Source organism: Euprymna scolopes, chromosome 39 (genome assembly GCF_053919585.1).
Source record: "Euprymna scolopes isolate OS-2025 chromosome 39, ASM5391958v1, whole genome shotgun sequence".
In the NCBI taxonomy this organism is placed as follows: Eukaryota; Metazoa; Mollusca; class Cephalopoda; order Sepiida; family Sepiolidae; genus Euprymna; species Euprymna scolopes.
This window is the reverse complement of record NC_136520.1, coordinates 23,262,124-23,276,566: the sequence shown is the minus strand read 5'-3', so window position 1 is coordinate 23,276,566 and position 14,443 is coordinate 23,262,124.

Sequence of the window (14,443 nt, the reverse complement as noted above, 5' to 3'; positions counted from 1 at the left end):
AAAAAAGTGAAAATTGTGGAAATTAGATACGGGGGAGGGGACAATCTCGCCAACGTCCTCGAAAAAAACAAAAACAAACTTTTGTTGCTAAATAGTTTGTAAAAAAAATCTTCAAATAAAAAAAAACATTATATTGAGTGACTTTTTTGTTATTTTTTATTGCATTTGTTTTGTTTTTTTTTCCGGTTTTGTTTGTTTTGAAATTAGTCTACATCTCTTACAGTGCTCGGCTTAATGCGATAATTGCTGGTCGCGCCCGATCCATGCTTGAGGGGAATTGCCGGAAATCTGAGTTAAATTCTGCAAGATTGCACATTTTTTCCATGTCTTTGTATTAAAAAAAAAAAATTGAAATAACACGTAAATTTTACTCGCGGTTTTGAATGTTTAAATACGAAGACAAACTAATATATCTTTCTTTTATTATTCATTTATAGATTAGACAAACAAATAATATTTTCAAATCAAAAAATTTTAACACTTCTGAATGCTTTCATTTTTCTTTATTTTTACATAAACATTTTATACATTAATTCAAATATACGAAGACATACCTATATATCTTTTTATTATTCTTTGGCAGGTTAGATAAACAATTATAAATGTCAAAGAAATATTCGGTGTTTTTGCAGTGGACGCGCCGTGTTAAATTTCAGATAGGTTTTCGAAGTTAAATAAAACTTTTATGGTATCTTTTTTATTATCAAATTCTTAGACGAAACTAAACCGATTAGTTAACAAGCCCCCTCCCCATGTTAAGAATGTCTTTCTAAATAATGTGATTATTTCAGCATGGTTCGTACACCGCACAAGTACCAAACATTCTTACGTTTCCGAATGCGTGCGTTTTTTTTTTTTTTAATTACTAAGAATTTCGGACGTTGTTTTTCCTTTATTTACAAAGACAATAGAATTTCGGACGTTAACTCAAATATACGAATATATATCGATATATTTTCTTTATTCTTTAACCGATTAGATAAACAAATATTAATTAATTCATGCAAAACTTCTAACTTTTCCGAATGCGAGTATTATATTTGTTTTTTATAAATAAAAATTTCGGACGTTGCATTACATATCCGAAAACATGCATATATATATATATATATATATATATATATATATATATATATATATATATGTGTGTGTGTGTGTGTGTGTGTGTGTGTGTGTGTGTGTGTGTGTTATTCATTTATCGATTTGATGAACAAAGATTAATTTCAAACAGCAAATGTAAATTTTTCCAATGCTTGCGTTTTTATTATTTTGTATTTTTCTGATAAAATTTCCTTACAAATTTTCGCATGCGCGTTTGTGGTTCTGTATTTTTTTTTTTTTTTTTTTAGAAAATTTTCCTGAAAAATTTACTGCATTCAAATAATTATACGATTATTATAACTCAGATTAGACGTTCATTTTTATAAAAAATAGAATTTTTCGTAACTAATCTTCTATATATATAAAATAGTAGACGTGTGTGTGTGTGTGTGTGTAAATATTTAATAGGCAAGCTCTTAAACTACTGGTCACATAGCACTGCAATTAACAGGAAATAGTAATTATGCAGCAAGGATGGTTTATAACGCATAAAATCTTTGTTTGGACGCAAATTATTTTGGTTTCATTTCTAGCTGATGGTGGTAAGGCATATTTGTTAAACTTTTGTAATCATGTCTTTGTATTAAATGCATGCGAATATCTGCATGGTTTTACATATAGTTCAACGTAGTTTAGGACAGGTGGAATCAAATATTTATTTACAGGCTTAAAAAATAAAACTTTTCTTTTTTAATTTCTTACAGATATTTTTTGACAATTATTTTTGGCCGGAAACCAGATACTTATGTATGAGGACAGAATATTCAAATATATCAAATACAACCTGGCAACGCCGGGTACTTCAGCTAGTTCTTAAATAAATATTATTTTGTGTATACCTACAGACACTAGTGTTTTCTGCTTATATACTCATCGGTGTAGGAAGTGATAATTACTGATGGTCGGGTGCTTACGAAGCAGTCAACAAAGGTAACTTGGGTTTTGCAGGCTAGCGTTTTCCCTCTCGGCTACGGGCAAATAACTTTTAAATAGAAGAGAATTCATTACTTATGAAGCCATGTTGGTGAACTTTAATAAATCAGCAGGTGTGTAGTCAAAGACAGGAATTTCGAATGATCCATATTTGCTAAAAACCTTCCGTACTGTCTCCTCATATGATGAAATTATGGAAATAATGCTCAAACGTGATGAAAAAAAATGAAGAACCAACTTAAAATAAAAACTTTTTTTGGATATTTGATTTTTTACAACTTAAATTTTTTATGATGAAAATTTAATTATTTATTATTCATTAGTTTCACTTTGAAAAGATAGGCAGGAAAAGAGAGAGAGACAAAGAGAGTGGAGGATAAAAGGATAAAAAGAGGGGAAGTGATCTAGAGAAAGAGTAAAAGAGACAAATATTGATTTCTTAACAAAGAAAACCGACACGTTAATCGCGTCAATATCCAAATCTTTATGCCTTAAGGAGTTTTGATTTGAAATGTATTTTTCATGAATTCCGAACGTAAAATTCAGAAAAAGATTTAAAAATCAACAAAAAGACAAACAAAAAATGAACGCATATTTATCAAAAGTTAAAGGAACTGTTTTGAATGCTGTCCTCGGCAAACGCGAGTTGCTCAGCACCCGACTTCATCTTTTTCTTTATTTTTATTGCGGTATTTATTCCTCGTGAATTTATACATGAAAGATTGCTACAAGTCGCAACATGTGCGCCATTCTTCTTCTTCTTCTTCTTCTTCGTCTTCTTCTTCTTCTTCTTCTTCTTCGTCTTCTTCTAAGACACACACATTTCGATAAGTTATACCAATTCTCTGAAGGGACAAGATAATTTGCAAAATTAAGTTTCATACAAATTTCATTCAATTTATTTAAGAAATAAAAGCAATACATTCATTAAGTGTGAAAAAGATCATCAGCGTTAATTTTATGGAATCTTACTCGTTTATTGCTTTTTACGACTCAAATTCTTTCTCTCTGCGCCATTGTCTTTCACTTCAATAGAAATCTAAGACGTTTGATGAACAGATAATTTGACAAGCGGACAATTTGGTTACAAAATTCATTTTAATGAATGATTTGCGAAGATCAATTGTAGAAGTCTTATGTGAGATTGTTTATACATTTTATGTCAAAATAGACAAAGTTATTTAGATTTATGATGATGATCGATACCGTCGATGAAATAACTGGAACGCTATCACTACTTATATATAAAAGGCAATCTGTGTGTGAGTTTGTCCCCCATGGACTCCGAAATGGCTTGACCGATTTTCTTCAAAATTTCACACAAATGTACGTTATGAGTCTAAGTGTTCTTAAATGGGGTTTGTCTCAGAATGCTCCCGATTAGCATCGAAAATCGGTAATCGACAAAATCAGATTTAAAAAAAACAGTCCGATTTTAACCAAAGTTAACACCTTTGTACAGTTTAACATCACAAGGGAACTTGAGAAGTTTTATCGTCGCACAAGTAGAAAGATCCGGCGTATAAATCAACAGTAAGTTCTTTGATAAGACAGGGGTGCGTTTGAAATGAATGTTTTTTTAGAGCACAACTGAAATATGATACTTAACTTTTGCATTTTAGCCTTTAATTCAAATCATTATATATAAACATAATTCTATAAAATCAAATCATTATATATAAACATAATTCTATAAAATCAACCGTATGCTCTCTAAAGGGCAATGTAGACTAGAATGTGTTATGTAGACTAGAATGTATTATGGACTAAGTCACTGCGAGCAGGCATGTTCAGCTTCCCTCCAGTGCATCACGGTGCACCTCCGACTAGAGTAGTAAGCCAATCTATTCGAGTAATTATGATTTTAGTGACAAAAGTATAAGAAGTGAAGGGCATTCTTTGATCCTTATCCAATCCTAGGCAACCTCGGGTCTCCCTGCTAGTAGCAAATAAAATGGCCTAGTGTGAGATTTGAACGAACGATGGTATAAGCTATTAGAACTGAACTGAAACACTTTGTCCAGATTGTCACCGATCAAAGTACAAAACCTGATTCCAGTGCAGGGAATACAATATTAAAAATTCCCATTAAAATAATTCGGTTGTCTACCACGAAGCGATTTAACCGTTAAGTCTTGAGAGACAATGGATAGATCATGTAAAGGTGCTGCGCGTGTAATTGTTAAGCACAATTCCCAATCATACTGCTTGATTAGAGTGGCACACAGAAACCCAGGAAAACCCAGAAAACAACGCTAAAATAAGCGAAAAGAACATGCAACACTTGGTGTTGCTAAATAGTCATTTTTTAGTACTGACCAGGCTCAACTTCGATGATCTAGAAAGAACCGTTGTGTCAACGTGATTATGTTGTATAGACAACGTGATTATGTTGTATAGACAACGTGATTATGTTGTATAGACAACATGTATAAAGATATAAAAAAGATAAAAATAAAATATGAACATTTATAAAATATTTTTATTTTTAATTTTAAAGATAAACATTTTATCTTCAAATTAAATAAGACATTAAAACGTAGGATTATTTGACGTGAAAAAATATATATACAAGTAGTTCCAACTTCAGACATAATCTCCATTATAAATACATGTTGTTCAGTCAGCTGAAAAGAAAAACTGTAAACGTCGGAACATTTATTTCTAATGTCATTTTTATGTAATACTGATTTAGAAAATTGGAAGAACCTCTCACATCGATACGGACATTCGATTTAAAATGCAGATTAGAAATTTGTGGTTACTTTGACTTGCATATAAACCGTGAAATACATACGTACATGTGCGGCATGTTGAAACCGTGAAATACATACGCACATGTGCGGCTAAGTAGATGTCGACATCCTCTCACATACGCTGGGTTTCCAAACGGTTACCCATCTGGTATTGACCAGTCTTGAAGGACGCTAAACGGTGTGCCTAGATGATGATGCTTTATAACTTTCTATTCACACAACCCACGAACTTTCAAAGTAAATTTTGTACTCGTTGAAGCCGAGGATAATTTCCTTGGTCTGTCAGGCTAAAGTTTGGAATTAATAACACAATGGATTGATAACTCTTCATTAATAACACAATGTATTGATAACTCTTCATTAATAACACAATGGATTGATAACTCTTCATTAATAACACAATGGATTGAGAACTCTTCATTAATAACACAATGGATTGATAACTGTTCATTAATAACACAATGGATTGACAACTCTTCATTAATAACACAATGGATTGATAACTCTTCATTAATAACACAATGGATTGATAACTCTTCATTAATAACACAATGGATTGACAACTCTTCATTAATAACACAATGAATTGATAACTCTTCATTAATAACACAATGGATTGATAACTCTTCATTAATAACACAATGGATTGATAACTCTTCATTATTAACACAATGGATTCATAACTCTTCATTAATAACACAATGGATTGATAAATCTTCATTAATAACACAATGGATTGATAACTCTTCATTAATAACACAATGGATTGATAACTCTTCATTAATAACACAATGGATTGATAACTCTTCATTAATAACACAATGGATTGACAACTCTTCATTAATAACAGAATGGATTGATAACTATTCATTAATAACACAATGGATTGATAACTCTTCATTAATAACACAATGGATTGATAACTCTTCATTAATAACACAATGGATTGATAACTCTTCATTAATAACACAATGGATTGATAACTGTTCATTATTAACACAATGGATTGACAACTCTTCATTAATAACACAATGGATTGATAACTCTTCATTAATAACACAATGGATTGATAACTCTTCATTAATAACACAATGGATTGATAACTCTTCATTAATAACACAATGGATTGACAACTCTTCATTAATAACACAATGGATTGACAACTCTTCATTAATAACACAATGGATTGATAACTCTTCATTAATAACACAATGGATTGATAACTCTTCATTATTAACACAATGGATTAATAACTCTTCATTAATAACACAATGGATTGATAACTCTTCATTAATAACACAATGGATTGATAACTCTTCATTAATAACACAATGGATTGATAACTCTTCATTAATAACACAATGGATTGACAACTCTTCATTAATAACACAATGGATTGACAAATCTTCATTAATAACAGAATGGATTGATAACTCTTCATTAATAACACAATGGATTGATAACTATTCATTAATAACACAATGGATTGATAACTCTTCATTAATAACACAATGGATTGATAACTCTTCATTAATAACACAATGGATTGATAACTGTTCATTATTAACACAATGGATTGACAACTCTTCATTATTAACACAATGGATTAATAACTCTTCATTAATAACACAATGGATTGATAACTCTTCATTAATAACACAATGGATTGATAACTCTTCATTAATAACACAATGGATTGATAACTCTTCATTAATAACACAATGGATTGATAACTCTTCATTAATAACACAATGGATTGATAACTATTCATTAATAACACAATGGATTGATAACTCTTCATTAATAACACAATGGATTGATAAATCTTCATTAATAACACAATGGATTGATAACTGTTCATTATTAACACAATAGATTGACAACTCTTCATTAATAACACAATGGATTGATAACTCTTCATTAATAACACAATGGATTGACAACTCTTCATTAATAACACAATGGATTGACAACTCTTCATTAATAACACAATGGATTGATAACTCTTCATTAATAACACAATGGATTGATAACTCTTCATTATTAACACAATGGATTAATAACTCTTCATTAATAACACAATGGATTGATAACTCTTCATTAATAACACAATGGATTGATAACTCTTCATTAATAACACAATGGATTGATAACTCTTCATTAATAACACAATGGATTGACAACTCTTCATTAATAACACAATGGATTGACAACTCTTCATTAATAACACAATGGATTGATAACTCTTCATTAATAACACAATGGATTGATAACTATTCATTAATAACACAATGGATTGATAACTCTTCATTAATAACACAATGGATTGATAACTCTTCATTAATAACACAATGGATTGATAACTGTTCATTATTAACACAATGGATTGACAACTCTTCATTATTAACACAATGGATTAATGACTCTTCATTAATAACACAATGGATTGATAACTCTTCATTAATAACACAATGGATTGATAACTTTTCATTAATAACACAATGGATTGATAACTCTTCATTAATAACACAATGGATTGATAACTCTTCATTAATAACACAATGGATTGATAACTATTCATTAATAACACAATGGATTGATAACTCTTCATTAATAACACAATGGATTGATAAATCTTCATTAATAACGCAATGGATTGATAACTGTTCATTATTAACACAATAGATTGACAACTCTTCATTAATAACACAATGGATTGATAACTCTTCATTAATAACACAATGGATTGATAACTCTTCATTAATAACACAATGGATTGATAACTGTTCATTATTAACACAATGGATTGACAACTCTTCATTAATAACACAATGGATTGACAACTCTTCATTAATAACACAATGGATTGATAACTCTTCATTAATAACACAATGGATTGATAACTCTTCATTATTAACACAATGGATTAATAACTCTTCATTAATAACACAATGGATTGATAACTCTTCATTAATAACACAATGGATTGATAACTCTTCATATATAACACAATGGATTGATAACTCTTCATTAATAACACAATGGATTGACAACTCTTCATTAATAACACAATGGATTGACAACTCTTCATTAATAACAGAATGGATTGATAACTCTTCATTAATAACACAATGGATTGATAACTATTCATTAATAACACAATGGATTGATAACTCTTCATTAATAACACAATGGATTGACAACTCTTCATTAATAACACAATGGATTGATAACTGTTCATTATTAACACAATGGATTGACAACTCTTCATTAATAACACAATGGATTGATAACTCTTCATTAATAACACAATGGATTGATAACTGTTCATTAATAACACAATGGATTGATAACTGTTCATTATTAACACAATGGATTGACAACTCTTCATTAATAACACAATGGATTGACAACTCTTCATTAATAACACAATGGATTGATAACTCTTCATTAATAACACAATGGATTGATAACTCTTCATTATTAACACAATGGATTAATAACTCTTCATTAATTACACAATGGATTGATAACTCTTCATTAATAACACAATGGATTGATAACTCTTCATTAATAACACAATGGATTGATAACTCTTCATTAATAACACAATGGATTGACAACTCTTCATTAATAACACAATGGATTGACAACTCTTCATTAATAACAGAATGGATTGATAACTATTCATTAATAACACAATGGATTGATAACTATTCATTAATAACACAATAGATTGATAACTCTTCATTAATAACACAATGGATTGAGAACTCTTCATTAATAACACAATGGATTGATAACTGTTCATTATTAACACAATGGATTGACAACTCTTCATTAATAACACAATGGATTGATAACTATTCATTAATAACACAATGGATTGATAACTATTCATTAATAACACAATAGATTGATAACTCTTCATTAATAACACAATGGATTGAGAACTCTTCATTAATAACACAATGGATTGATAACTCTTCATTAATAACACAATGGATTGATAACTCTTCATTAATAACACAATGGATTGATAACTCTTCATTAATAACACAATGGATTGATAACTCTTCATTAATAACACAATGGATTGATAACTCTTCATTAATAACACAATGGATTGATAACTCTTGCAAAAGATTATAATTGGTCATATCAACAGCATCATTTCTAGAGACTAAAATTGCTCTTTCACAAACCCTAATCCAATATTGTGGAAATTTTTAGCAATATCTGAGAAAACCTTTGTCATCAATTCGCCAATCGAATTTACCTTTTGGCCACATGGTAATTTGTGAAATTGAAGATCTCTACTCAATGTTATTGAACCAGTGCCAATGAAAAGGAGATGATTTGAGAAAAGCGCTGCAGACTGATCAAATAAATGTGTCCTAATAATAATAATGTCCAAACTGAAAACCAAAACCACAGTATTGCAGAAGTGCCGGATTTTCATATCACATTTTAAATGGAAAGAAAGAATTTGCGAACGAATCAAATATTCAGTTAAAAAGTATAGCAGCATTTTGTTTGATAGATAAACCACTTGTTGCAGAGTATAATGTTTTGTTAGACTCATCTTTATTACCATTCTAACGGTAACTTATAGCAATATAATTAAATATTAATAATATAAAGTTATGGTGTAGGATGATTTTGGAATATGATGTAAAACGAATAGAATTATACTTACAATATTGTAATGACTTGGCAACTACTGCTTGGCACTTCTACCAACGCAAGGTGGATGAACGTAAACTTTATAAAATTTGTTTTTGAGAAAATTCAAATTTTATTGAATTTTGTTTAAAAATAATGGGCAAGAGAACTTCTGCTTATGTTTAAACAAGCCTGTATGTCCGGCATTGCCCAGATGTTTGGAGGTGTGTGTTGAGCAAAAAGTAAAAGTGGTAGTAGGCAGGCAGACTCGAACCTGTACAGCAAAGGAGGAAAATAATGTGAAAAAACAAAAACATGACGTCTTTACCGTTGCGCCCATCGCCAAACCGGAAGTGACGTAGGTTTAAATTAAGGATAGACAATCAAATAGAGGAGATGACTTTCGAAAATATCGGCTAATTTTTCGATGTTTGTTGTCCGAAGGATATAGCTTCAAATGATATCGATCTCGTGAAAATCCGTCGCATCTGTCGAAAGTTTTGCGAGACATAAAAACATACATACATACATACATACATACATACATACATACATACATACATACATACATACATACATACAGACTGGTGAGATTTATATTATAGATTAGTTTCTATTTCTATTTTGCATTGTCATAATTTTCTTAAAAATATTTCATTTCAGTAAATGCGTAAGGAAAACTTTCTGAAAAACGACACAAGAAGAGTTTAGAAGTTTTGTTTGAAATTAATGAAATCGACGAATTAATAAAAAGTAAAAATATATAGGGATGTTTTATTTCTTTACAAAAAAGAAAAGGAGAAATTATTTATAAAAAAAATAGAGAAGTTATTTAAAGTAAAGGAAAAGCTATTTAGAGAAAAGAAAATTATCTAAAGTGATCAAGAGTAATACTTTAATTTAAAGAAAAATAATATTAAAGTTAGGCGACTATAAGTATTTCCAATTTCAGAATTTCGAGCAATATTTACGTATTACTTGGGGGAAAAAGAAGAAAGAAGAACAAAAACGCAGGCACCTGACATTAGCCCAAATAATCTTTTCTGCACTTAGAATGTGTCCCCTGTCCTGTAAGATTTACTTAGGAAAAGTATGAATTTTTTGTTCGTTTGTGAGGAATTTCCGGCAAAAAAATAATTGTCAAAAAATATCTTAAAAGACACGAAACATCTGTAAGAAATTAAAAAGAAAAGTTCTATTTTCTAAGCCTGTAAATAAATATTTTGATTCCGCGTGCTGTAAAATATGTTTTAATATATTTAAAATCATGCAGATATTCGCATTTATTAATACAAAGACATCATGGCAACAGTTTAAACAATGACTTAGTGCCATCAGTTAGAATCGAAGCCCAAACATTTAAAAACGTTCAAGCTGCGTTCTCTACCAATTTTAGTATCGAGACAAACATAATAACATTTAAATATTAATACATTTGAAGAAATTTATTTTATGTGAGCATGCGCAGAAAGAAGTATAAACATTTCGCATTTCAACATGCCCATATAATGTTTGTTTACTTTATTCATCAATCCAAAGATTTTACTCGTTATAAGCCATCGTTGGTGTAAAATCACACCTTTCCTGTTAATTTCAGTCTTCCTGTTAGTTTCAGAGTTTACCTGTTACACACACGCAAGCACACACACATGCATCTACTGTTTTATTTATATAGATAGGTAGATTTTTAATTTTATAATTTGTTTAGTTTAATTCAAGTAACAATTTCAAAAGTCAAATTAAATGTAATGTTTCTAATTTGTGACAAAACCGGTTATAATCGAAATAAACTTTCCAGCAAATAGATGGTTCCGAATTACAAGCGAAAATCCAATATAATTATATTGCATGGCATAAATTGAAAGAGATAATAACAGCCACTTTTAATATTTTAATAAAAAGGAAAACTTCAATATCGATTCGGCCGCATTGATTGCTTTATACTCCAAAGTAAGCATGATACGCCTTCTTAACAAAATCAGTGGTTTTCACTTGGAAATCTTAAATGACCAGCATGGCATTTATAGGCACGTAATTTCCTTCAGTTCTTTTGTTAATTGCTAGTGGTCTTTAGGTAAGCGACCACATAAACGCAGATATAACATATTTTCATATATTGAAGTTTTTCATCGCAAAAACTCCGTGCTGAGTTTTGACACTGAATTATGTTTAGAAATAAAACTTCCTTTTTGATTAATTTAAACAGTCGCAACTTCACTGACTCATCTCTTACTAAGATCCTGTCTATCATTCTCACCCTCTCTCACTGTATTTTGTTTGAGCCCACAGTCTTATTTTATACTTTTGCTTCTGCCGAAATATTAAAATGTATCAAATACAAACTGCAAACGACGGGTACTTCAGCTAGTTTTAAATAAATGCATACTTATTTCAAAAATAAGATAATGCACGTGACTAATCTTTTAACCGTTATGTTTTGAATTTCATTTTCATTGTGCTTCTAAACAGTGGACACACACACACACACACACACACACACACACACACACACACACACATATATATATAATTATCAACTGACGTGTTTCGTCGTCTATGAATCGCGCTAGATTCAGCCACTCTGATGTGTCAACCGCAAGTCGTAAACCGGATGTTGGGTTAAACATCCGTTACAAGGTCATTTGAGTTTTATAATTATATAGATAATCTCTCACATTCTGAAAATCATATATATGGTATTGATTTTGGGAATTAGCTCATGCATTGTTAGACAAAAATCGATTTAAAACTGTATTTACTAAAGTTTCTTTGTAACCCTTTTGTGTTTAAAAATTTGATTTCTGTAAATAGATGGTGAAATGACTGCAAAATAATTTTTTAAATACAGATACAGTCGCTGGAGTCTGCTTTTATATTATCTGTTTTAATTATTATCTATTGAGTTTATGTCTAAAAGTGCCATATATATATATATATATATATATATATATAAGGACATTTGAGGTCTTCTCTGGAGATGCCTTTACCATATGGAAAGCCATCTCTAATATAGGCACATATTCCATGCTCATGACGGTCTTGGGGGCAGATTTCGATCTTAAATTAGGGTATCCTTTAATTACGTATTCATCTAAAGAAAAAGGAAGTCCAATGCCAGTTTCGCTTATGAATAACAGGTCTGATTATATCTCCTGTAATTGGATTTCAACCTCTGGAATGAGGCATGCTAGTGGGTGTCTACATTGGAAGTTGGGGTTCTGAGTTTAATCGTATATTCTTTCTGGAGACTTTTCATGGGGGAGTTTTAGGATTTGTGGAATAGGTCGATAGACTTGGTTAACGCAGGATAGAAAAGGAAAGTAAGGAAAAAAAGACGTGAAAAATATTTTTGTAGACCATGATAAGGTAAAGCCGTAATAATTACCCACTGATATGGCATTAAGAAGCCCCAGCAGAAGCTACTGCATTGTCCAGAATCTATTTATCAACTGGCAATACAGCAGCCGCAGTACTTTGCACCTGCTGATAGGACGGCCTCCTTAGTGGTTAGACCAAGGTTCGGGACCCTGACTATCAGGTGAATAACGTCAGCCTAGATAAACGTTTACCTCCAGCACCCTTATTAGTGACATGGCTACAAGGATAGAAAAAGAAACAGAAAATTTTCAACATCTCTGCCAACTGCTCACACAAAAATACTGCCGACCTAGAATACAGCTTCTTCTCCTTTTGTCAGAAAAATCACTCGTTCTAAATGAGGAGTGAGAGACGAAACAGGAGAAGCGAGAGTAACGGGAGCTGCCGATTACCTATCCAAAATGCATTGTCTTATCTCCATTGAAAAAACTAATATTAAGTATTTTACTTAATATTAGTATAGTTGGTGTCGTTTGAGTGACACTGCTGTCCCAACTTTCACTTTCTGGTTACCACTTGACGCGTCTTCTCTCCACTCCAAAACGAACTTCTGCAACTTTAGCTTTTCTCTCCCCGAATCCGACTTTTCTCTTCTACAAATACAACTTCTCTGCTCGCAATCTAACTTCAGAATGCCTTCCTTCCCCAAATCACTCCTCTTTTATTTCCAATCAGGAGCATCTCATTTGCATACCTCGTGGTCACCCTGTAGGCATATAAAGAAACAGGGCAGCCATTTTTGTTTCTTTCTTCTTCATTATGAACACGAGGTAAGCCACACAAAAACGCGGTCGGTCGTTCTTGTTTCTTTTTTCTTCATTTACACCACACGCCCCCTAATCTTCGAGTTCAATAGGATACTTCGTAATCCTCCATCCAAGCAGGCCGCCTCCTCTCACGTCGAGGCCTCTGGGGGACAACTTCTCGGGGGTTAACGCTTTTAGGTTCACTACAACGGGGGCCCAAGTCAGGTCGAGCAGCATCATTTGCTTCTCGGTGGCCCTCGATTTCCCCTTCTTCACTGCCCTCACTGCATACCGGCAATGTCACACGACGCAGGTCTAAGATATGCCGGGGAACGCCATTCACCATCACATTGTTCTTCGACTGCAATCCTGTTACGACCCCTCTTTTCCAACGAGTGGTACACTGTGCATTGGGGGGTTTCACCCACACCTCTTCACCTACTTTGATAGTAGCTTCTTCACTCTCAATTCCTGCTGTTTTTTTGCACGGATGCCGCCACTTATATGTGAAAACGGCCCTATGAGGCACAGTTGTCTCATCTTGTTTGGTCTTCGGCGAGATGTTATACCAAAACACCGCCTCTATGGGTGATCCGTTGCTTTTTTCCGCAGCGGCTTTAATGGTGCGATGATTCCTCTCCACTATTCCATTGCCACTCGGCCGATACGCTGCTCTGAAAAATTGCCTTACTCCCCACTTATCGCACACCCCTTTAAAGGCTTCTGATCGGAAAGCGGGGCCATTGTCCATTAAGAGTTCCTCAACCGGCCCTCTCTCCAAAAATATCTCCTCGATGACCCCTCCGATCGCCCATGCAGCTTCTGCCCTGATCTCTCTCCAGATGGCAAACCTTCCCGGTCCAC